The sequence below is a fragment of the Cetorhinus maximus genome, chromosome 4 (assembly GCF_964194155.1).
Source record: "Cetorhinus maximus chromosome 4, sCetMax3.hap1.1, whole genome shotgun sequence".
NCBI classification, from domain to species: domain Eukaryota; kingdom Metazoa; phylum Chordata; class Chondrichthyes; order Lamniformes; family Cetorhinidae; genus Cetorhinus; species Cetorhinus maximus.
The window spans coordinates 173,351,993-173,374,352 of NC_135882.1; positions in this window are offsets into that span (position 1 = coordinate 173,351,993).

Here is a 22,360-nt window from a genome sequence, read left to right on the forward strand (position 1 = left end):
GTTCAGTGTTTTGAGCCAGTTCAGTCTTTTGAGCAGAGTTCAGTGTTTTGAGCAGAGTTCAGTGTTTTGAGCAGTGATCAGTGTTTTGAGCAGTGTCCAGTTTTTGGCCAGTGATCAGTGTTTTGAGCTGCGTTCAGTGTTTGGAGCAGTGTTCAGAGTTTGGAGCTGTTTTCAGTGTTTTGAGCAAGTTCAGTGTTTTGAGCAGTGTTCAGTGTTTTGAGCAGAGTTCAGTGTTTTGAGCAGAGTTCAGTGTTTTGAGCAGTGTTCTCTGTTTTGAGCAGTGTTCAGTGTTTTGAGCAGTGTTCAGTGTTTTGAACAGTGTACAATCTTTTGAGCAGTGTTCAGTGTTTTGAGCAGTGATCAGTGTTTTGAGTAGTGTCCTGTGATTTGAGCAGTTTCCTGTTTTTGGCCAGTGTTCAGTGTTTTGGCCAGTGTTCGGTGATTTGGGCAGCGTTAAGTGTTTGGAGCAGTGTTCAGTGTTTGAGCAGTATTCAGTGTTTTGAGTAGTGTTCAGTGATTTGAGCAGTGTTCAGTGATTTGAGCAGTGTTCAGTGATTTGAGCAGTGTTCAGTGTTTTGTGCAGTGTTCAGTGTTTGGATCACTGTTCAGTGTTTGGAGCACTATTCAGTGTTTTGAGTAGTGTTCAGTGTTAGGAGCTGTGTTGGGTATCTGGAGCAGTGTTCAGTGTTTTGAGCAAGTTCAGTGTTTTGGGAGGAGTTCAGTGTTTTGAATAAGTTCAGTGATTGGGCAGAGTTCAGTGTTTGGAGCCGTGTTAAGTGTTTGGAGCCGTGTTCAGTGTTTGTTGCAGTGTTCCGTGTTTGGTGCAGTGTTCAGTGTTTTGAGCATTGTTCAGTGTTTGGTGCAGTGTTCAGTGTTTGGTGCAGTGTTCAGTGTTTGGAGCAGTCTTCAGTGTTTGGTGCAGTGTTCAGTGTTTGGAGCAGTGCTCAGTGTTAGGAACAGTGTTCAGTTTTGGTGCCATGTTCAGTGTTTTGTGCAAGTTCAGTGTTTTGAGCAGTGGTCAGTGTTTGGAGCAGTGGTCAGTGTTTTGAGCAGAGTTCAGTGTTTGGAGCAGTGTTCAGTGTTTGGAGCAGTGTTCAGTGTTTGGAGCAGTGTTCAGTGTTTGGTGCAGTGTTCAGTGTTTGGTGCCATGTTCAATGTTTTGAGCAGTGTTGATTGTTTGGAGCAATGTTGATTGTTTGGAACAGTGTTGAGCGTTTGGTGCAGTGTTTTGAGCAATGGTCAGTGTTTGGAGCAATGTTGAGCTTTTGGAGCAGTGTTGAGCGTTTGGGGCTGTGATGAGCGTTTTGAGCAGTTTTCAGAGTTTGGAGCCCTCATCTGAGTTTGGAGCAGTCTTCAGATTTTGGAGCAGTGTTCAGAGTTTACGGCAGTTTTCAGTGCTTTAATCAGTGTTCAGTGCCTTGGGCACTTTTCAGTATTCTGAGCTTTGTTTTGTGTTATGAGCAGTGTAAAGCTTTTTGAGCAGTGTTAAGCTTGTTGTGCAGTTTTCAGTGCTTTGAGCTGTGTTCAGTGTTTGCGCAGTGTTCAGTGTTTTGAGCAGAGTTCAGTGTTTTGAACAGAGTTCAGTGTTTTGAGCTGTGTTCAGTGTTTTGAGCAGCATTCAGTGTTTTGAGCAAGTTCAGTGTTTGGAGCAGTGTTCAGTGTTTTGAACAGAGTTCAGTGTTTTGAGCAGTGTTCAGTGTTTTGAGCAGAGTTCAGTGTTTTGAGCAAGTTCAGTGTTTGGAGCAGTGTTCAGTGTTTTGAGCAGTGTTCAGTGTTTTGAGCAGAGTTCAGTGTTTTGAGCAAGTTCAGTGTTTGGAGCAGTGTTCAGTGTTTTGAGCAGTGTTCAGTGTTTTGAGCAGAGTTCAGTGTTTTGAACAGAGTTCAGTGTTTTGAGCTGTGTTCAGTGTTTTGAGCAGCATTCAGTGTTTTGAGCAAGTTCAGTGTTTGGAGCAGTGTTCAGTGTTTTGAACAGAGTTCAGTGTTTTGAGCAGTGTTCAGTGTTTTGAGCAGAGTTCAGTGTTTTGAGCAAGTTCAGTGTTTGGAGCAGTGTTCAGTGTTTTGAACAGAGTTCAGTGTTTTGAGCAGTGTTCAGTGTTTTGAGCAGAGTTCAGTGTTTTGAGCAAGTTCAGTGTTTGGAGCAGTGTTCAGTGTTTTGAGCAGTGTTCAGTGTTTTGAGCAGTGTTCAGTGTTTTGAGCAGTGTTCAGTGTTTTGAGTAATGCCCAGTATTTGGCCAGTGTTCAGTGTTTGGAGCAGTGTTCAGAGTTGGGCACAGTATTCAGAGATGGGAGCAGTGTTCAGACTTGGCACCAGTGTTCAGTATTTTGAGCAAGTTCAGTGTTTTGAGCATAGTTCAGTGTTTTGAGCAGTGATCAGTGTTTTGAGTAATGCCCAGTATTTGGCCAGTGTTCAGTGTTTTGAGCAGTGTTCAGTGTTTGGAGCAGTGTTCAGTGTTTTGAGCAAGTTCAGTGTTTTGAGCAGTGTTCAGTGTTTTAAGCAGAGTTCAGTGTTTTGAGCAAGTTCAGGTTTCTGAGCAGTGTTCAGTGTTTTGAGTAGTGTCCTGTGATTTGAGCAGTTTCCGGTTTTTGGCCAGTGTTCAGTGTTTTGGCCAGTGTTCAGTGTTTGGAGCAGTGTTCAGTGTTTTGAGTAGTGTTCAGTGATTTGAGCAGGGTTCAGTTTTTTGAGCAAGTTCAGTGTTTGTAGCAAGTTCAGTGTTTTGAGTAGTATTCATTGATTTGAGCAGTGTTCAGTGATTTGAGCAGTGTTCATTGATTTGAGCAGTGTTCAGTAAATTGTGCAGTGTTCAGTGATTTGAGCAGTGTTCAGTGTTTTGAGCAAGTTCAGTGTTTGGAGCAGAGTTCAGTGTTTTGAGCAGGTTCAGTGTTTTGAGCAGAGTTCAGTGTTTGGAGCCGTGTTCAGTGTTTGGAGCCGTGTGCAGTGCTTGGAGCAGAGTTCAGTGTTTGGAGCCATGTTCAGTGCTTGGAGCAGTGTTCAGTGTTTTGAGCAGTGTTCAGTTTTTTGAGCAGAATTCAGTGTTTTGAGCAGAGTTCATTGTTTTGAGCAGAGTTCAGTGTTTTGAGCAGTGTTCAGTGTTTTGAGAAGAGTTCATTGTTTTGAGCAGAGTTCAGTGTTTTGAGCAGTGTTCAGTGTTTTGAGCAGTGTTCAGTGTTTTGAGAAGAGTTCAGTGTTTTGAGCAGAGTTCAGTGTTTTGAGCAGAGTTCATTGTTTTGAGCAGAGTTCAGTGTTTTGCGCAGTGTTCAGTGTTTTGAGCAAGTTCGGTGTTTTGAGCAAGTTCAGTGTTTTGAGTAGTGATCATTGTTTTGAGTAGTGTTCAGTTTTTGGCCAGTGTTCAGTGTTTGGGCAGTGTTGTGTTTTGAGCAGAGTTCAGTGTTTTGAGCAGAGTTCAGTTTTTTGAGCGGCATTCAGTGTTTTGAGCAACTTCAGTGTTTGGGGCAGTGTTCAGTGTTTTGAGCAGAGTTCAGTGTTTTGAGCAAGTTCAGTGTTTTGAGCATAGTTCAGTGTTTTGAGCAGTGATCAGTGTTTTGAGCAGAGTTCAGTGTTTTGAGCAAGTTCAGTGTTTTGAGCAGTGTTCAGTGTTTTGAGCAGTGATCAGTGTTTTGAGCAGAGTTCAGTGTTTTGAGCAAGTTCAGTGTTTGGGGCAGAGTTCAGTGTTTTGAGCAGAGTTCAGTGTTTTGAGCAGAGTTCAGTGTTTTGAGCAGAGTGCAGTGTTTTGAGCAAGTTCAGTGTTTTGAGCAGTGTTCAGTGTTTTGAGCAGTGATCAGTGTTTTGAGCAGAGTTCAGTGTTTTGAGCAGAGTGCAGTGTTTTGAGCAGAGTGCAGTGTTTTGAGCAGAGTGCAGTGTTTTGAGCAGAGTTCAGTGTTTTGAGCAGAGTTCAGTGTTTGGAGCAGAGTTCAGTGTTTGGAGCAGTGTTCAGTGTTAGGAGCAGTGTTCAGTTTTGGTGCCATGTTCAATGATTTGAGCAGTGTTGACTGTTTGGAGCAAATGTTGTTTGTTTGGAACAGTGTTGAGCGTTTGGTGCAGTGTTTTGAGCAGTGATCAGTGTCTCGAGCAGTGTTGAGCGTTTGGAGCTGTGATGAGCGTTTGGAGCAGTTTTCAGAGTTTGGAGCCGTCTTCTGAGTTTGGAGCAGTCTTCAGATTTTGGAGCAGTGTTCAGAGTTTAAAGCAGTTTTCAGTACTTTGATCAGTGTTCAGTGCCTTGGGCACTTTTCAGTTTTCTGATCCTTGTTTTGTTTTATGAGCAGTGTAAAGCTTTTTGAGCAGTGTTAAGCTTGTTGTGCAGTTTTCAGAGCTTTGAGCTGTTTTCAGTGATTTGCGCAGTGTTCAGTGTTTTGAGCAAGTTCGGTGTTTTGAGCAAGTTCAGTGTTTTGAGTAGTGATCATTGTTTTGAGTAGTGTTCAGTTTTTGGCCAGTGTTCAGTGTTTGGGCAGTGTTGTGTTTTGAGCAGAGTTCAGTGTTTTGAGCAGAGTTCAGTTTTTTGAGCGGCATTCAGTGTTTTGAGCAAGTTCAGTGTTTTGAGCAAGTTCAGTGTTTTGAGCATAGTTCAGTGTTTTGAGCAGTGATCAGTGTTTTGAGCAGAGTTCAGTGTTTTGAGCAAGTTCAGTGTTTTGAGCATAGTTCAGTGTTTTGAGCAGTGATCAGTGTTTTGAGCAGAGTTCAGTGTTTTGAGCAAGTTCAGTGTTTGGGGCAGAGTTCAGTGTTTTGAGCAGAGTTCAGTGTTTTGAGCAGAGTGCAGTGTTTTGAGCAGAGTGCAGTGTTTTGAGCAGAGTTCAGTGTTTTGAGCAGAGTTCAGTGTTTGGAGCAGAGTTCAGTGTTTGGAGCAGTGTTCACTGCTTGAGCAGTATTCAATGTTTTGAATAGTGTTCAATGTTTTTAGCAGTGTCCAGTTGTTGGCCAGTGGTCAGTGTTTTAAGCAGTGTTCAGTGATTTGAGCAGCGTTCAGTGTTTGGAGCAGTGTTCACTGCTTGAGCAGTATTCAATGTTTTGAATAGTGTTCAATGTTTTTAGCAGTGTCCAGTTGTTGGCCAGTGGTCAGTGTTTTAAGCAGAGTTCAGTGTTTTGAGCAGAGTTCAGTGTTTTGAGCAGTGTTCAGTGTTTTGAGCAGAGTTCAGTGTTTTGAGCCGAGTTCAGTGTTTGGAGCAGAGTTCAGTGTTTTGAGCAGTGTTCACTGCTTGAGCAGTATTCAGTGTTTTGAATAGTGTTCAGTGTTAGAAGCAGTGTCCAGCTGTTGGCCAGTGTTCAGTCTTTTAAGCAGCGTTCAGTGATTTGTGCAGCGTTCAGTGTTTGGAGCAGTGTTCAGAGATGCGACCAGTGTTCAGTGTTTTCTGCAGTGTTCAGAGTTGGGAGCAGTGTTCAGTGATTTCAGCAGTGTTCAGAGTTGGGAGCAATGTTCAGAGTTGGGAGCAGTGTTCAATATTTTGAGCAGTATTGAATGTTTGGAGCAGGTTTGAGTGTTTGGAGCAGTGTTGATCGTTTGGAGCAGTGTTGAGCGTTTGGAGCAGTGTTCTGAGTTTGGAGAAGTGTAGATCGTTTGGAGCGGTGTTGAGCGTTTGGAGCAGTGTTCAGAGTTTGGAGCAGTGTTGATAGTTTGGAGCAATATTTCGAGTCTGGAGCTGTATTTAGAGTTTGGAGCATGAGCTCAGCATTTGGGGCAGTCTTCAGCTTTTGGAATAACCTTCAGCGTTTTGAGCTGTGTTGAGCATTTGGAGCAGTTTTAAGTGTTTTGTTCAGTGTTCAGCACCTTGAAAACTGTTCAGTTTTCTGAGCAGTGTTCAGTATTTTGAGCAGTGATCAGGGAATTGGGCAGCGTTCAGAGTTTGGAGCTATGTTCACTGTCTGAGCAGTGTTCAGTGTTTTGAATAGTGTTCAGTGATTTGAGCAGTGTTCAGTGTTTTGAGCAGAGTTCAGTGTTTGGAGCAGTGTTCAGTGTTTTGTGCAATGATCAGTGTTTTGAGCAGTGTTCAGTGTTAGGAGCAATGTTCAGTTTTTGAGCAGCATTCAGTGATTGGAGTAGTGTTCAGTGTTTGGAGCAGGATTGGGCATTTGGAGCAGTGTTCACTGTTTGAGCTGTATTCAGTATTTTGAATTATGTTCAGTGATTTGAGCAGTGTTCAGTGAATTGAATAGTGTTCAGTGTTTTGAGCAAGTTCAGTGTTTTGAGCAGCGTTCAGTGTTTTGAGCAAGTTCAGTGTTTGGAGCAGAGTTCAGTGTTTGGAGCCATGTTCAGTGTTTGGAGCAGTGTTCAGTGTTTTGAGCAGTGTTCTGTGTTTTGAGCAAGTTTAGTGTGTTGAGCAGAGTTCAGTGTTTTGAGCAAGTTCAGTGTTTTGAGCAGAGTTCATTGTTTTGAGCAAGTTCAGTGTTTTGAGCAAGTTCAGTGTTTTGAGCAAGTTCGGTGTTTGGAGCAGAGTTCAGTGTTTGGAGCCATGTTCAGTGTTTGGAGCAGTGTTCAGTGTTTGGAGCAGCGTTCAGTGTTTGGAGCCCTGCTCAGTGTTTGGAGCAGTGTTCAGTTTGGGTGCCATGTTCAGTGTTTTGAGCAAGTTCAGTATTTTGAGCAGAGTTCAGTATTTTGAGCAGTGTTCAGTGTTTGGAGCAGTGTGCAGTGTTTGGAGCAGTGTTCAGTGTTTGGAGCAGCTTTCAGTGTTTGGAGCAGTGTTCAATGTTAGAAGCAGTGTTCAGTTTTGGTGCCATGTTCAATGTTTTGAGAAGTGTTCATTGTTTGGAGAAATGTTGATTGTTTGGAGCAGTGTTGAGCGTTTGAAGCAGTGTTCGGTGTTCGGAGCAATGTTCAGAGTTGGGAGCAGTGTTCAGAGTTTGGAGCAGTGTTCAGAGTTGGGAGCAGTGTTCAGAGTTGGGAGCAATGTTCAGAGTTGGGAGCAATGTTCAGAGTTGGGAGCAGTGTTCAGAGTTGGGAGCAGTGTTCAGAGTTTTGAGCAGTTGTCAGAGTTGGGAGCAGTGTTCAGAGTTAGGACAGTGTTCACAGTTGGGAGCAGTGTTCAGAGTTGGGAGCAGTGTTAAATATTCGGAGCAGTGTTAAATGTTTGGAGCAGGTTTGTGTGTTTGGAGCAGTGCTGATCGTTTGGTGCAGTGTTGAGCGTTTGGAGCAGTGTTCAGAGTTTGGAGCAGTGTTGATCGTTTGGAGCAGTACATGGAGTTTGCAGCAGTATTTAGAGTTTGGAGCATGAGCTCTGCATTTGGTGCAGTCTTCAGCTTTTGGAATAGCCTTCAGCGTTTTGAGCAGTGTTGAGCATTTGGAGCAGTTTTAAGTGCTTTGATCAGTGTTCAGCGCCTTGAAAACTGTTCAGTTTTCTGAGCAGTGTTCAGTATTTTGAGCAGTGATCAGTCAATTGGGCAGCGTTCAGAGTTTGTAGCTATGTTCACTGTTTGAGCAGTATTCACTGTTTTGAATAGTGTTCAGTGTTTTGAGCAGAGTTCAGTGTTATGAGCAGAGTTCAGTGTTTGGAGCACTGTTCAGTGTTTTGTGCAGTGTTTAGTGTTTGGAGCAATGTTCAGTGTTTGGAGCAGTGTTCAGTGTTTTGGGCATTGATCAGTGTTTTGGTCCGTGTTCAGTGTTAGGAGCAGTGTTCAGTTTTTCAGCAGCATTCAGTGATTTGAGCTGTGTTCAGTGTTTTGAGCAGTGTTCAGTGATTGGAGTAGTGTTCAGTGTTTGGAGCAGGATTTGGCATTTGTAGCAGTGTTCACTGTTTGAGCAGTATTCAGTATTTTGAATTGTGTTCAGTGATTTGAGCAGTGCTCAGTGTTTTGAATAGTGTTCTGTGTTTTGAGCAAGTTTAGTATTTTGAGCAGAGTTCAGTGTTTTGAACAGAGTTCAGTGTTTTGAGCAAGTTCAGTGTTTTGAGCAGCGTTAAGTGTTTTGAGCAGTGTTCTGTGTTTTGAGCAGTGTTCTGTGTTTTGAGCAAGTTTAGTGTGTTGAGCAGAGTTCAGTGTTTTGAGCAAGTTCAGTGTTTTGAGCAGAGTTCACTGTTTTGAGCAGCGTTCAATGTTTTGAGCAAGTTCAGTGTTTTGATCAGAGTTCAGTGTTTTGAGCAAGTTCAGAGCTGGGAGCATTGTTCAGTGTTTTGAGCAAGTTCAGTGTTTGGGCTGAGTTCAGTGCTTGGAGCTGTGTTCAGTGCTTGGATCCGTGTTCAGTGCTTGGATCCTTGTTCAGTGTTTGGAGCCGTGTTCAGTGTTTAGAGCCATGTTCAGTGTTTGGAGCAGTGTTCCATGTGTGGAGCAGTGCTCAGTGTTTGGAGCGGTGTTCAGTTTTGGTGCCATGTTCTGTGTTTTGAGCAAGTTCAGTGTTTTGAGCAGAGTTCAGTATTTTGAGCAGCGTTCAGTGTTTGGAGCAGTGTTCAGTGTTTGGAGCAGCTTTCAGTGTTTGGAGCAGTGTTCAATGTTAGAAGCAGTGTTCAGTTTTGGTGCCATGTTCAATGTTTTGAGAAGTGTTCATTGTTTGGAGAAATGTTGATTGTTTGGAGCAGTGTTGAGCGTTTGGAGCAGTGTTCAGTGTTCGGAGCAATGTTCATAGTTGGGAGCAGTGTTCAGAGTTGGGAGCAGTGTTCAGAGTTTGGAGCAGTGTTCAGAGTTGGGAGCAGTGTTCAGAGTTGGGAGCAATGTTCAGAGTTGGGAGCAATGTTCAGAGTTGGGAGCAGTGTTCAGAGTTGGGAGCAGTGTTCAGAGTTTTGAGCAGTTGTCAGAGTTGGGAGCAGTGTTCAGAGTTAGGACAGTGTTCACAGTTGGGAGCAGTGTTCAGAGTTGGGAGCAGTGTTAAATATTCGGAGCAGTGTTAAATGTTTGGAGCAGGTTTGTGTGTTTGGAGCAGTGCTGATCGTTTGGTGCAGTGTTGAGCGTTTGGAGCAGTGTTCAGAGTTTGGAGCAGTGTTGATCGTTTGGAGCAGTACATGGAGTTTGCAGCAGTATTTAGAGTTTGGAGCATGAGCTCTGCATTTGGTGCAGTCTTCAGCTTTTGGAATAGCCTTCAGCGTTTTGAGCAGTGTTGAGCATTTGGAGCAGTTTTAAGTGCTTTGATCAGTGTTCAGCGCCTTGAAAACTGTTCAGTTTTCTGAGCAGTGTTCAGTATTTTGAGCAGTGATCAGTCAATTGGGCAGCGTTCAGAGTTTGGAGCTATGTTCACTGTCTGAGCAGTGTTCAGTGTTTTGAATAGTGTTCAGTGATTTGAGCAGTGTTCAGTGTTTTGAGCAGAGTTCAGTGTTTGGAGCAGTGTTCAGTGTTTTGTGCAATGATCAGTGTTTTGAGCGGTGTTCAGTGTTAGGAGCAATGTTCAGTTTTTGAGCAGCATTCAGTGATTGGAGTAGTGTTCAGTGTTTGGAGCAGGATTGGGCATTTGGAGCAGTGTTCACTGTTTGAGCTGTATTCAGTATTTTGAATTATGTTCAGTGATTTGAGCAGTGTTCAGTGAATTGAATAGTGTTCAGTGTTTTTAGCAAGTTCAGTGTTTTGAGCAGCGTTCAGTGTTTTGAGCAAGTTCAGTGTTTGGAGCAGAGTTCAGTGTTTGGAGCCATGTTCAGTGTTTGGAGCAGTGTTCAGTGTTTTGAGCAGTGTTCTGTGTTTTGAGCAAGTTCAGTGTTTGGAGCACTGTTCAGTGTTTTGTGCAGTGTTTAGTGTTTGGAGCAGTGTTCAGTGTTTGGAGCAGTGTTCAGTGTTTTGGGCATTGATCAGTGTTTTGAGCCGTGTTCAGTGTTAGGAGCAGTGTTCAGTTTTTCAGCAGCATTCAGTGATTTGAGCTGTGTTCAGTGTTTTGAGCAGAGTTCAGTGATTGGAGTAGTGTTCAGTGTTTGGAGCAGGATTTGGCATTTGTAGCAGTATTCACTGTTTGAGCAGTATTCAGTATTTTGAATTGTGTTCAGTGATTTGAGCAGTGCTCAGTGTTTTGAATAGTGTTCTGTGTTTTGAGCATGTTTAGTATTTTGAGCAGAGTTCAGTGTTTTGAACAGAGTTCAGTGTTTTGAGCAAGTTCAGTGTTTTGAGCAGCGTTCAGTGTTTTGAGCAGTGTTCTGTGTTTTGAGCGGTGTTATGTGTTTTGAGCAAGTTTAGTGTGTTGAGCAGCGTTCAATGTTTTGAGCAAGTTCAGTGTTTTGATCAGAGTTCAGTGTTTTGAGCAAGTTCAGAGCTGGGAGCATTGTTCAGTGTTTTGAGCAAGTTCAGTGTTTGGGCTGAGTTCAGTGCTTGGAGCTGTGTTCAGTGCTTGGATCCGTGTTCAGTGCTTGGATCCTTGTTCAGTGTTTGGAGCCGTGTTCAGTGTTTAGAGCCATGTTCAGTGTTTGGAGCGGTGTTCAGTTTTGGTGCCATGTTCTGTGTTTTGAGCAAGTTCAGTGTTTTGAGCAGAGTTCAGTATTTTGAGCAGCGTTCAGTGTTTGGAGCAGTGTTCAGTGTTTGGACCAGTGTTCAGTGTTTGGAGCAGTGTTCAGTGTTAGGAGCAGTTTTCAGTTTTGGTGCCATGTTCAATGTTTTGAGCAGTGTTGATCGTTTGGAGCAGTGTTGAGCGTTTGGAGCAGTGTTGAGCTTTTGGAGCAGTGTTGAGCGTTTGGAGCAGTGTTGAGCTTTTGGAGTCGTGTTGAGCATTTGGAGCTGTGTTGAGCGTTTGGAGCAGTGTTCAGAGTTTAAAAGAGTTTTCAGTGCTTTGATCAGTGTTCAGTGCCTTGGGCACTTTTCAGTTTCTTTAGCTTTGTTTTGTGTTATGAGCAGTTTAATGTTTTTTGAGCAGTGTTAAGTTTTTTGTGCAGTTTTCAGCGCTTTGATCTGTGTTCAGTGCTTTGCGCATTGTTCAGTGTTTTGAGCAAGTTCATTGTTTTGAGCTGAGTTCAGTGTTTGGAGCAGTGTTCAGTGTTTGGAGCAAGTTCATTGTTTTGAGCAAAGTTCAGTGTTTTGAGCAGAGTTCAGTGTTTTGAGCAGAGTTCCGTGTTTTGAGCAGAGTGCAGTGTTTTGAGCAGAGTTCAGTGTTTGGAGCAGAGTTCAGTGTTTGGAGCAGTGTTCAGTGTTTGGAGCAGTGTTCACTGCTTGAGCAGTATTCAATGTTTTGAATAGTGTTCAATGTTTTGAGCAGTGTCCAGTTGTTGGCCAGTGGTCAGTGTTTTAAGCAGCGTTCAGTGATTTGAGCAGCGTTCAGTGTTTGGAGCAGTGTTCACAGATGCTACCAGTGTTCAGTATTCAGTGTTCAGAGATGGGAGCAATGTTCATAGTTGGGAGCAGTGTTCAGAGTTGGGGGCAGTGTTCAGAGTTGGGGGCAGTGTTCAGAGTTGGGGGCAGTGTTCAGAGTTGGGAGCAGTGTTCAGAGTTTGGAGCAGTTTTCAGAGTGGGAGCAGTGTTCAGATTTCGGACAGTGTTCAGAGTTGGGAGCAGTGTTCAGAGTTGGGAGCAGTGTTCAGAGTTGGGAGCAGTGTTCAGAGTTGGGAGCACTGTTCAGAGATGGGAGCAGTGTTCAGAGTTTGGAGCAGTTTTCAGAGTTGGAAGCAGTGTTCAGATTTGGGACAGTGTTCAGAGTTGGGAGCAGTGTTCAGAGTTGGGAGCAGTGTTCAGTGTTTTGAGCAAGTTCAGTGTTTTGAGCAAGTTCAGTGTTTTGAGCAAGTTCGGTGTTTTGAGCAAGTTCAGTGTTTTGAGCAGAGTTCAGTGTTTTGAGCAGTGTTCAGTGTTTGGAGCAGCGTTCAGTGTTGTGAGCAGAGTTCAGTGTTTTGAGCAGAGTTCAGTGTTTGGAGCAGAGTTCAGTGTTTTGAGCAGTGTTCACTGCTTGAGCAGTATTCAGTGTTTTGAATAGTGTTCAGTGTTTTGAATAGTGTTCAGTGTTTTGAGCAGTGTCCCGTTTTTGGCCAGTGTTCAGTGTTTTCAGCAGCGTTCATTGATTTGTGCAGCGTTCATTGTTTGGAGCAGTGTTCAGAGTTTGGAGCAGTGTTGATCGATTGGAGCAGTATTTGGAGTTTGGAGCTGTATTTAGAGTTTGGTGCATGAGCTCAGCATTTGGTGCAGTCTTCAGCTTTTGGAATAGCCTTCAGCGTTTTGAGCAGTGTTGAGCATTTGGAGCAGTTTTCTGTGCTTTGATCAGTGTTCAGTGCCTTAAAAACTGTTCAGTTTTCTGAGCAGTGTTCAGTGTTTTGAGCAGTGATCAGTGAATTGGGCAGCGTTCAGAGTTTGTAGCTATGTTCACTGTTTGAGCAGTATTCAGTGTTTTGAATAGTGTTCAGTGATTTGAGCAGTGTTCAGTGTTTTGAGCAGAGTTCATTGTTTGGAGCAGTGTTCAGTGTTTTGAATAGTGTTCAGTGTTTTGAATAGTGTTCAGTGTTTTGAGCAAGTTCAGTGTTTTGAGCAGTGTTCAGTGCTTTGAGCAGAGTTCAGTGTTTTGAGCAAGTTTAGTGTGTTGAGCTGAGTTCATTGTTTTGAGCAGGTTCAGAGCTGGGAGCAGTGTTCAGTGTTTTGAGCAAGTTCAGTTTTTCGGCAGAGTTCAGTTTTGGGAGCAGTGTTCAGTGCTTGGAGCCGTGTTCAGTGTCTGGAGCAGTGTTCAATGTTTGGAGCCGTGTTGAGTGTTTAGAGCCATGTTCAGTGTTTGGAGCAGTGTTCAGTGTGTGGAGCAGTGCTCAGTGTTTCGAGCAGTGTTCAGTTTTGGTGCCATGTTCAGTGTTTTGAGCAAGTTCAGTGTTTTGAGCAGAGTTCAGTATTTTGAGCAGTGTTCAGTGTTTGGAGCAGTGTTCAGTGTTTGGAGCAGTGTTCAGTGTTTGGAGCAGTGTTCAGTGTTAGGAGCAGTGTTCAGTTTTGGTGCCATGTTCAATGTTTTGAGCAGTGTTGATTGTATGGAGAATTGTTGATTGTTTGGAGCAGTGTTGAGGGTTTTGAGCAGTGTCCAGTGTTTTGAGCAGTAATCAGTGTTTGGGGCAGTGTTGAGCTTTTGGAGCAGTGTTGAGCGTTTGGAGCAGTTTTCAGAGCTTGGAGCCATCTTCTGAGCTTGGAGCAGTCTTCAGAGTTTGGAGCAGTGTTCAGAGTTTAAAAGAGTTTTCAGTGCTTTGATCAGTGTTCAGTGCCTTGGGCACTTTTCAATTTCTTGAGCTTTGTTTTGTGTTATGAGCAGTGTAAAGCTTTTTGAGCAGTGTTAAGCTTTTTGTGCAGTTTTCAGTACTTTGATCTGTGTTCAGTGCTTTGCGCAGTGTTCAGTGTTATGAGCAAGTTCATTGTTTTGATCAGAGTTCAGTGTTTGGAGCAGTGTTCATCGTTTGGAGCAATTTCAGAATTTTGAGCAGAGTTCAGTGTTCTGAGCAGCGTTCAGAGTATGGAGCAGTGTTCAGTGTTTGGAGCAAGTTCAATGTTTTGAGCAAGTTCAGTGTTTGGAGCAGTGTCCAGTGTTTGGAGCAGAGTTCAGTGTTTGGAGCAGTGTTCAGTGTTTGGAGCAGTGTTCAGTGTTTTGAGCAAGTTCAGTATTTTGAGCAGAGTTCAGTGTTTGGAGCAGTTTTTGTGTTTGGAGCAGAGTTCAGTGTTTGGAGCAGTGTTCAGTGTTATGAGCAGAGTTCAGTGTTTTCAGCAGCGTTCAGTGTTTGGAGCAGTTTTCAGTGATTGGAGCAGAGTTCAGTGTTTGGAGCAGAGTTCAGAGTTTGGAGCAAGTTCAGTGTTTTGAGCAAGTTCAGTGTTTGGAGCAGAGTTCAGTGTTTGGAGCCATGTTCAGTGTTTGGAGCAGTGTTCAGTGTTTGGAGCCGTGCTCAGTGTTTGGAGCAGTGTTCAGTTTGGGTGCCATGTTCAGTGTTTTGAGCAAGTTCAGTATTTTGAGCAGAGTTCAGTGTTTGAGGAAGTGTTCAGTGTTTGGAGCAGTGTTCAGTGTTTTGAGCAAGTTCAGTGCTTTGAGCAGAGTTCAGTGTTTGGAGCAAGTTCAGTGTTTTGAGCAGAGTTCAGTGTTTTGAGCAAGTTCAGTGTTTTGAGCAGTGTTCTGTGTTTTGAGCAGAGTTCAGGGTTTTCAGCAAGTTCAGTGTTTTGAGCAGTGTTCAGTGTTTTGAGCAAGTTCAGTGCTTTGAGCAGAGTTCAGTATTTGGAGCAGTGTTCAGTGTTTGGAGCAGTGTTCAGTGTTTTGAGCCGTGTTCAGTGTTTTGAGCAGTGTTCAGTGTTTGGAGCAAGTTCAGTGTTTTGGGCAAGTTCAGTGTTTTGAGCAGTGTTCTGTGTTTTGAGCAGCATTCAGTGTTTGGAGCAGTTTTCAGTGTTTTGAGCAGTGTTCAGTGTTTTGAGTAGAGTTCAGTGTTTTGAGCAGCGTTCAGTGTTTGGAGCAGTGTTCAGTGTTTTGAGCAGTGTTCAGTGTTTTGAGCAGTGTTCAGTGTTTGGAGCAGTGTTCAGTGTTTTGAGCAGTGTTCAGTGTTTTGAGCAGTGTTCAGTGTTTTGAGCAGTGTTCAGTGTTTGGAGCAGTGTTCAGTGATTTGAGCAGCGTTCAGTTTTTGGAGCAGTGTTCAGAGATGCGACCAGTGTTCAGTGTTTTCAGCAGTGATCAGAGTTGGGAGCAGTGTTCAGAGTTGGGAGCAGTGTTCAGAGTTGGGAGCAGTGTTCAGAGTTGGGAGCAGTGTTCAGAGTTGGGACCAGTGTTCAGAGTTGGGAGCAGTGTTCAGAGTTGGGAGCAGTGTTCAGAGTTGGGAGCAGTGTTCAGAGTTGGGAGCAGTGTTCAGAGTTGGGAGCAGTGTTCAGAGTTGGGTGCAGTGTTCAGAGTTGGGAGCAGTGTTCAGAGTTGCGAGCAGTGTTCAGAGTTGGGAGCAATGTTCAATATTTTGAGCAGTGTTGAATGTTTGGAGCAGGTTTGAGTGTTTGGAGCAGTGTTCACAGTTTGGAGCAATATTTGGAGTTTGGAGCAGTATTTAGAGTTTGGAGCATGAGCTCAGCATTTGGTGCAGTCTTTAGCTTTTGGAATAGCCTTCAGCGTTTTGAGCAGTGTTGAGCATTTGGAGCAGTTTTAAGTGCTTTGATCAGTGTTCAGCGCCTTGAAAACTGTTCAGTTTTCTGAGCAGTGTTCAGTATTTTGAGCAGTGATCAGTGAATTGGGCAGCGTTCAGAGTTTGAAGCTATGTTCACTGTCTGAGCAGTGTTCAGTGTTTGGAGCAGTGTTCAGTGTTTGGAGCAGTGTTCAGTGTTTGGAGCAGAGTTCAGTGTTTGGAGCAGTGTTCAGTGTTTGGAGCAGTGTTCAGTGTTTGGAGCAGTGTTCAGTGTTTTGAATAGTGTTCAGTGTTTGGAGCAGTGTTCAGTGTTTTGGGCAATGATCAGTGTTTTGAGCAGTCTTCAGTGTTAGGAGCAGTTTTCAGTTTTTGAGCAGCATTCAGTGATTGGAGTAGTGTTCAGTGTTTGGAGCAGGATTGGGCATTTGGAGCATTGTTCACTGTTTGAGCAGTATTCAGTGTTTTGAATTTTGTTCAGTGATTTGAGGAGTGTTCAGTGTTTTGAATAGTGTTCTGTGTTTAGAGCAAGTTTAGTGTTTTGAGCAAGTTCAGTGTTTTGATCAGAGTTCAGTGTTTTGAGCAAGTTCAGTGTTTGAGCAAAGTTCAGTGTTTGGAGCCATGTTCAGTGTTTGGAGCCGTGTTCAGTGTTTGGAGCCGTGTTCAGTGTTTGGAGCCGTGTTCAGTGTTTGGAGCCGTGTTCAGTGTTTGGAGCCGTGTTCAGTGTTTGGAGCCGTGTTCAGTGTTTGGAGCCGTGTTCAGTGTTTAGAGCAGTGTTCAATGTTTGGATCCGTGTTCAGTATTTGGAGCCATGTTCAGTGTTTGGAGCAGTGTTCAGTGTGTGGAGCAGTGCTCAGTGTTAGGAGCAGTGTTCAGTTTTGGTGCCATGTTCAGTGTTTTGAGCAGAGTTCAGTATTTTGAGCAGCGTTCAGTGTTTGAAGCAGTGTTCAGTGTTTGTTGCAGTGTTCAGTGTTTGGAGCAGTGTTCAGTGTTAGGAGCAGTGTTCAGTTTTGGTGCCATGTTCAAGGTTTTGAGCAGTGTTGATTGTTTGGAGAAATGTTGATTGTTTGGAGCAGTGTCGAGCATTTGGAGCAGTGTCCAATGTTTTGAGCAATAATCAGTGTTTGGAACAGTGTAGAGCTTTTGGAGCAGTGTTGAGCGTTTGGAGCAGTGTTGAGCGTTTGGAGCAGTGTTGAGCGTTTGGAGCAGTGTTGAGCGTTTGGAGCAGTGTTCAGAGTTTGGAGCTGTCTTCTGAGTTTGGAGCAGTCTTCAGAGTTTGGAGCATTGTTCAGAGTTTAAAACAGTTTTCAGTGCTTTGATCAGTGTTCAGTGCCTTGGGCACTTTTCAGTTTCCTGAGCTTTGTTTTGTGTTATGAGCAGTGTAATGCTTTTTGAGCAGTGTTAAGCTTTTTGTGCAGTTTTCAGTGCTTTGAGCTGTGTTCAGTGCTTTGCGCAGTGTTCAGTGTTTTGAGCAAGTTCATTGTTTTGAGCAGAATGCAGTGTTTTGAGCAGCGTTCAGTGTTTGGAGCAGTGTTCAGTGTTTGGAGCAGTGTTCAGTGTTAAGGTTTTTGAGCAGTGTTAAGCTTTTTGTGCAGTTTTCAGTGCTTTGAGCTGTTTTCAGTGTCTTGAGCAGTGTTCAGTGTTTGGAGCAGAGTTCAGTATTTGGAGCAGAGTTCAGTGTTTGGTGCAGAGTTCAGTGTTTTGAGCAGTTTTCAGTCTTTGGAGCAGTGTTCAGTCTTTGGAGCAGTGTTTAGAGTTTGGAGCAGTGTTCAGTGTTTTGAGCAGTGCTCAGTGTTTGGAGTAGTGTTCAGTGTTTGGAGCAGTGTTCAGTGTTTGGAGCAGTGTTCAGTATTTCGAGCAGTGTTCAGTGTTTTGAGCATGTTCAGTGTTTTGAGCAGTGTTCAGTGTTTGGAGCAGTGTTCAGTGTTTGGAGCAGAGCTCAGTGTTTGGAGCAGAGTTCAGTGCTTTGAGCAGTGTTCAGTGTTTGGAGCAGAGTTCCGTGTTTGGAGCAGAGTTCAGTGCTTGGTGCAGAGTTCAGTGTTTTGAGCAGTGTTCAGTCTTTGGAGCAGTGTTCAGTCTTTGGAGCAGTGTTTAGTGTTTGAAGCAGTGTTCAGTGTTTTGAGCAGTGTTCAGTGTTTGGAGTAGTGTTCAGTGTTTGGAGCAGTGTTCAGTGTTTGGAGCAGTGTTCAGTATTTCGAGCAGTGTTCAGTGTTTTGAGCATGTTCAGTGTTTTGAGCAGTGTTCAGTGTTTTGAGCAGTGTTCAGTGTTTAGAGCAGATTTCAGTGTTTGGAGCAGAGTTCAGTGTTTTGAGCAGTGTTCAGTGTTTAGAGCAGATTTCAGTGTTTGGAGCAGAGTTCAGTGTTTTGAGCAGTGTTCAGTGTTTTGAGCAGTGTTCAGTGTTTGGAGCAGTGTTCAGTGTTTAGAGCAGATTTCAGTGTTTGGAGCAGAGTTCAGTGTTTTGAGCAGTGTTCAGTGTTTTGAGCAGTGTTCAGTGTTTTGAGCAGTGTTCAGTGTTTGGAGCAGTGTTCAGTGTTTAGAGCAGATTTCAGTGTTTGGAGCAGAGTTCAGTGTTTGGAGCAGTGTTCAGTGTTTGGAGCAGTGTTCAGTGTTTGGAGCAGTGTTCAGTGTTTGTTCAGAGTTCAGTGTTTGGAGCAGTGTTCAGTGTTTGGAGCAGTGTTCAGTGTTTGGAGCAGTGTTCAGTGTTAGGAGCAGTGTTCAGTTTTGGTGCCATGTACAGTGTTTTGAGCAGTGTTGAATGTTCGGAGCAGTGTTCAGTATTTTGAGCAGTGTTGAGCGTTTGGAGCTGCGTTCAGAGTTTGGAGCAGTGTTGATCGTTTGGAGCAGTGTTGAGTGTTTGGAGCAGTGTTCAGAGTTTGGATCAGAGTTCAGTGTTAGTAGCAGTGTTCAGTGTTTTAAACAGTGTTCAGTGTTTGGAGCAGTGTTCAGTCTTTAGAGCAGCGTTCAGTTTTTGGAGCAGTGTTCGCTGTTTGGAGCGGTGTTCAGTGTTTGGAGCAGTGTTCAGTGTTTGGAGCAGAGTTCAGTGTTTGGAGCAGTGTTCAGTGTTTGGAGCAGTGTTCAGTGTTTGGAGCAGTGTTCAGTGTTTGGAGCAGTGTTCAGTGTTTGGAGCAGTGTTCAGTGTTTGGAGAAGTGTTCAGTGTTAGGAGCAGTGTTCAGCTTTTGTGCCATGTTCAGTGTTTGGAGCAGTGTTCAGTGTTAGGAGCAGTGTTCAGTTTTTGTGCCATGTTCAGTGTTTGGAGCAGTGTTGAATGTTTGGAGCAGTGTTGAACGGTTGGAACATTATTTGGAGTTTGGAGCAGTATTTAGAGTTTGGAGCATGAGCTCAGCATTTGGTGCAGTCTTCAGCTTTTGGAATAGCCTTCAGCGTTTTGAGCAGTGTTGAGCATTTGGAGCAGTCTTCAGTGCTTTGATCAGTGTTCAGTGCCTTGAAAACTGTTCAGTTTTCTGTGCAGAGTTCAGTGTTTGGAGCAGTGTTCAGTGTTTGGAGCTGAGTTCAGTGTTTGGAGCAGTGTTCAGTGTTAGGAGCAGTGTTCACTTTTGGTGCCAAGTTCAGTGTTTTGAGCAGTGTTGATTGTCTGGAGCAGTGTTGAGTGTTTGGAGCAGGGTTGAGTGTTTGGAGCAGTGTTGAGCATTTGGAGCAGTGTTGACCGTTTGGAGCTGCGTTCAGTGTTTTGAGCAGTGTTGATTGTCTGGAGCAGTGTTGAGTGTTTGGAGCAGGGTTGAGTGTTTGGAGCAGTGTTGAGCATTTGGAGCAGTGTTGAGTGTTTGGAGCAGTGTTGAGCGTTTGGAGCATTATTTGGAGTTTGGAGCAGTATTTAGAGTTTGGAGCATGAGCTCAGCATTTGGTTCTGTCTTCAGCTTTTGGAATAGCCTTCAGCGTTTTGAGCAGTGTTGAGCATTTGGAGCAGTTTTCTGTGCTTTGATCAGTGTTCAGTGCCTTAAAAATTGTTCAGTTTTCTGTGCAGAGTTCAGATTTTTGAGCAGCGTACAGTGTTTGGAGCAGTGTTCAGTTTTTTGAGCAGTGTTCAGTGTTTGGAGCAGTGTTCAGTGTTTTGAGCAGTGTTCAGTGTTTGGAGCAGTGTTCAGTATTTTGAGCAGTGTTCAGTGTTTTGAGCATATTTAGTGTGTTGAGCAGAGTTCAGTGTTTTGAGCAGAGTTCAGTGTTTTGAGCATGTTCTGTGTTTTGAGCAAGTTTAGTGTGTTGAACAGTGTTCAGTGTTTGGTGCAGTGTTCAATGTTTGAAGCCGTGTTCAGTATTTGGAGCCATGTTCAGCGTTTGGAGCAGTGTTCAGTGTTTGGAGCAGTGCTCAGTGTTTGGAGCAGTGTTCAGTTTTGGTTCCATGTTCAGTGTTTTGAGCAAGTTCAGTGTTTTGAGCAGAGTTCAGTATTTTGTGCAGCGTTCAGAGTTTGGAGCAGTGTTCAGTGTTTTGAGCAGTGTTCAGTGTTTGGAGCAGTGTTCAGTGTTTGGAGCAGTTCTCAGAGTTTGGAGCAGTGTTCAGTGTTTGGAGCCATGTTCAGTGTTTGGAGCAGTGTTCCGTGTTTGGAGCAGTGCTCAGTGTTTGGAGCAGTGTTCAGTTTTGGTTCCATGTTCAGTGTTTTGAGCAAGTTCAGTGTTTTGAGCAGATTTCAGTATTTTGTGCAGCGTTCAGAGTTGGGAGCAGTGTTCAGTTTTGGTGCCATGTTCAGTGTTTTGAGCAGTGTTGATTGTTTGGAGTAATGTTGATTGTTTGGAGCAGTGTCCAGTGTTTTGAGCAGTGTTCAGTGATTTGAGCAGTGTTCAGAGTTGGGAGCAGTGTTCAGAGTTGGAAGCAGTGTTCAGAGTTGGGAGCAGTGTTCAGAGTTGGGAGCAGCATTCAGAGTTGGGAGCAGTGTTCAGAGTTGGGAGCAATGTTCAGAGTTGGGAGCAGTGTTAAGAGTTGGGATCAGTGCTCCGAGTTGGGAGCAGTGTTCAGTGTTGGGAGCAGTGTTCAGAGTTGGGATCAGTGCTCAGAGTTGGGAGCAGTGTTCAGTGTTGGGAGCAGTGTTCAGAGTTGGGTGCAGTGTCCAGAGTTGGGAGCAGTGTTCAGATTTGGGTGCAGTGTTCAGAGTTGGGAGCAGTTTTCAGAGTTGGGAGCAGTGTTCAGTGTTGGGAGCAGTGTTCAGAGTTGGGAGCAGTGTTCAGAGTTGGGAGCAGTGTTCAGAGTAGGGAGCAGTGTTCAGAGTTGGGAGCAGTGTTCAGAGTTGGGAGCAGTGTTCAGAGTTGGGAGCAGTGTTCAGAGTTGGGAGCAGTGTTCAGAGTTGGGAGCAGTGTTGAGTGTTTGGAGCAGTGTTGAATGTCTGGAACAATGTTAAGCGTTTGGAGCAGTGTTGAGTATTTGGAGCAGTGTTGAGTGTTTGGAGCAGGGTTGAGTGTTTGGAGCAGTTCTCAGTGTTTGGAGCAGTGTTCAATGTTTGAAGCCGTGTTTAGTATTTGGAGCCATGTTCAGTGTTTGGAGCAGTGTTCAGTGTTTGGAGCAGTTCTCAGTGTTTGGAGCAGTGTTCAGTTTTGGTTCCATGTTCAGTGTTTTGAGCAAGTTCAGTGTTTTGAGCAGAGTTCAGTATTTTGTGCAGCGTTCAGAGTTTGGAGCAGTGTTCAGTTTTGGTGCCATGTTCAGTAATGTTGATTGTTTGGAGCAGTGTCCAGTGTTTTGAGCAGTGTTCAGTGATTTGAGCAGTGTTCAGAGTTGGGAGCAGTGTTCAGAGTTGGGAGCAGTGTTCAGAGTTGGGAGCAGTGTTCAGAGTTGGGAGCAGTATTCAGAGTTTGGGAGCAGTGTTCAGAGTTGGGAGCAATGTTCAGAGTTGGGAGCAGTGTTCAGAGTTGGGATCAGTGTTCAGAGTTGGGAGCAGTGTTCAGTGTTGGGAGCAGTGTTCAGAGTTGGGAGCAGTGTTCAGAGTTGGGAGCAGTGTTCAGAGTTGGGAGCAGTGTCCATAGTTGGGAGCAGTGTTCAGATTTGGGTGCAGTGTTCAGAGTTGGGAGCAGTTTTCAGAGTTGGGAGCAGTTTTCAGAGTTGGGAGCAGTGCTCAGAGTTGGGAGCAGTGTTCAGAGTTGGGAGCAGTGTTCAGAGTTGGGAGCAGTGTTCAGAGTTGGGAGCAGTGTTCAGAGTTGGGAGCAGTGTTCAAAGCTGGGAGCAGTGCTGAGCGTTTGGAGCAGTGTTGAGCATTTGCAGCAGTGTTGAGCGTTTGGAGCAGTGTTGAGCATTTGCAGCAGTGTTGAGCGTTTGGATCAGTGTTGAGCATTTGTAGCAGTGTTGAGAGATTGGAGCAGTGTTGAATGTCTGGAACAGTGTTAAGCGTTTGGAGCAGTGTTGAGTATTTGGAGCAGTGTTGAGTGTTTGGAGCAGGGTTGAGCGTTTGGAGCAGTGTTGAGTGTTTGGAGCAGTGTTGAGCGTTTGGAGCAGGGTTGAGCGTTTGGAGCAGTGTTAAGCGTTTGGAGCAGTGTTGATCATTTGCAGCAGGGTTGAGCGTTTGGAGCAGTGTTTAGCGTTTGGAGCAGTGTTGTGCGTTTGGAGCAGTGTTGAGCGTTTGGAGCAGTGTTAAGCGTTTGGAGCAGTGTTGAGTGTTTGGAGCAGTGTTGTGCGTTTGGAGCAGTGTTGAGCGTTAGGAGCAGTGTTGTGCGTTTGGAGCAAGGTTGAGTGTTTGGAGCAGTGTTGAGCCTTTGGTGCAGTGTTGAATGTATGGAGCAGTGTCGAACGTTTGGAGCAGTATTGAGCGTTTGTAGCAGTGTTGATGTTTTGCAGCAGTGTTGTTCGTTTGGAGCAGTGTTGATCGTTTGGAGCAGTGTTGAGCATTTGGAGCAGTGTTGAGATTTTTGTGCAGTGTTGAATGTTTGGAGCAGTGTTGAGCGTTTGGAGCAATGTTGAACGTTTGGAGCAGTGTGGATCGTTTGGAGCAGGGTTCAACCTTTGGATCAGTGTTGAGCGTTTGGCGCAGTGTTGAACGTTTGGAGCAGTGTTGAGCGTTTGGAGCAGTGTTGATCGTTTGGACTAGGGTTGAGCATTTGGAGCAGTATTGATCGTTTGGTGCAGTGTTGAATGTTTGGAGCAGCGTTGAGTGTTTGGAGCAATGTTGAACGTTTGGAGCAGTGTTGAGCATTTGGAGCAGTGTTGAGTGTTTGGAGCAGTGTTGAGCGTTTGGAGCAGTGTTGAACGATTGGAGCAGTGTTGAGCGTTTGGAGCAGTGTTGAGTTTTCGGAGCAGTGTTGAGCGTCTGGAGCAGTGTTGAGCGTTTGTAGCAGTGTTGGGAGATTGAAGCAGTGTTGGGAGTTGGAGCAGTGTTCATAGTTATGAGCAGTGTTCTGACATGGGAGCAGTGTTCAAAGTTTGGAGCAGTGTTCAGAGTTTTGATCAGTTTTCAGCATTTTGAGCAATATTCAGATTCAGAGCAGTGTTTTGTGCTTTGATCAGTGTTCAGTTT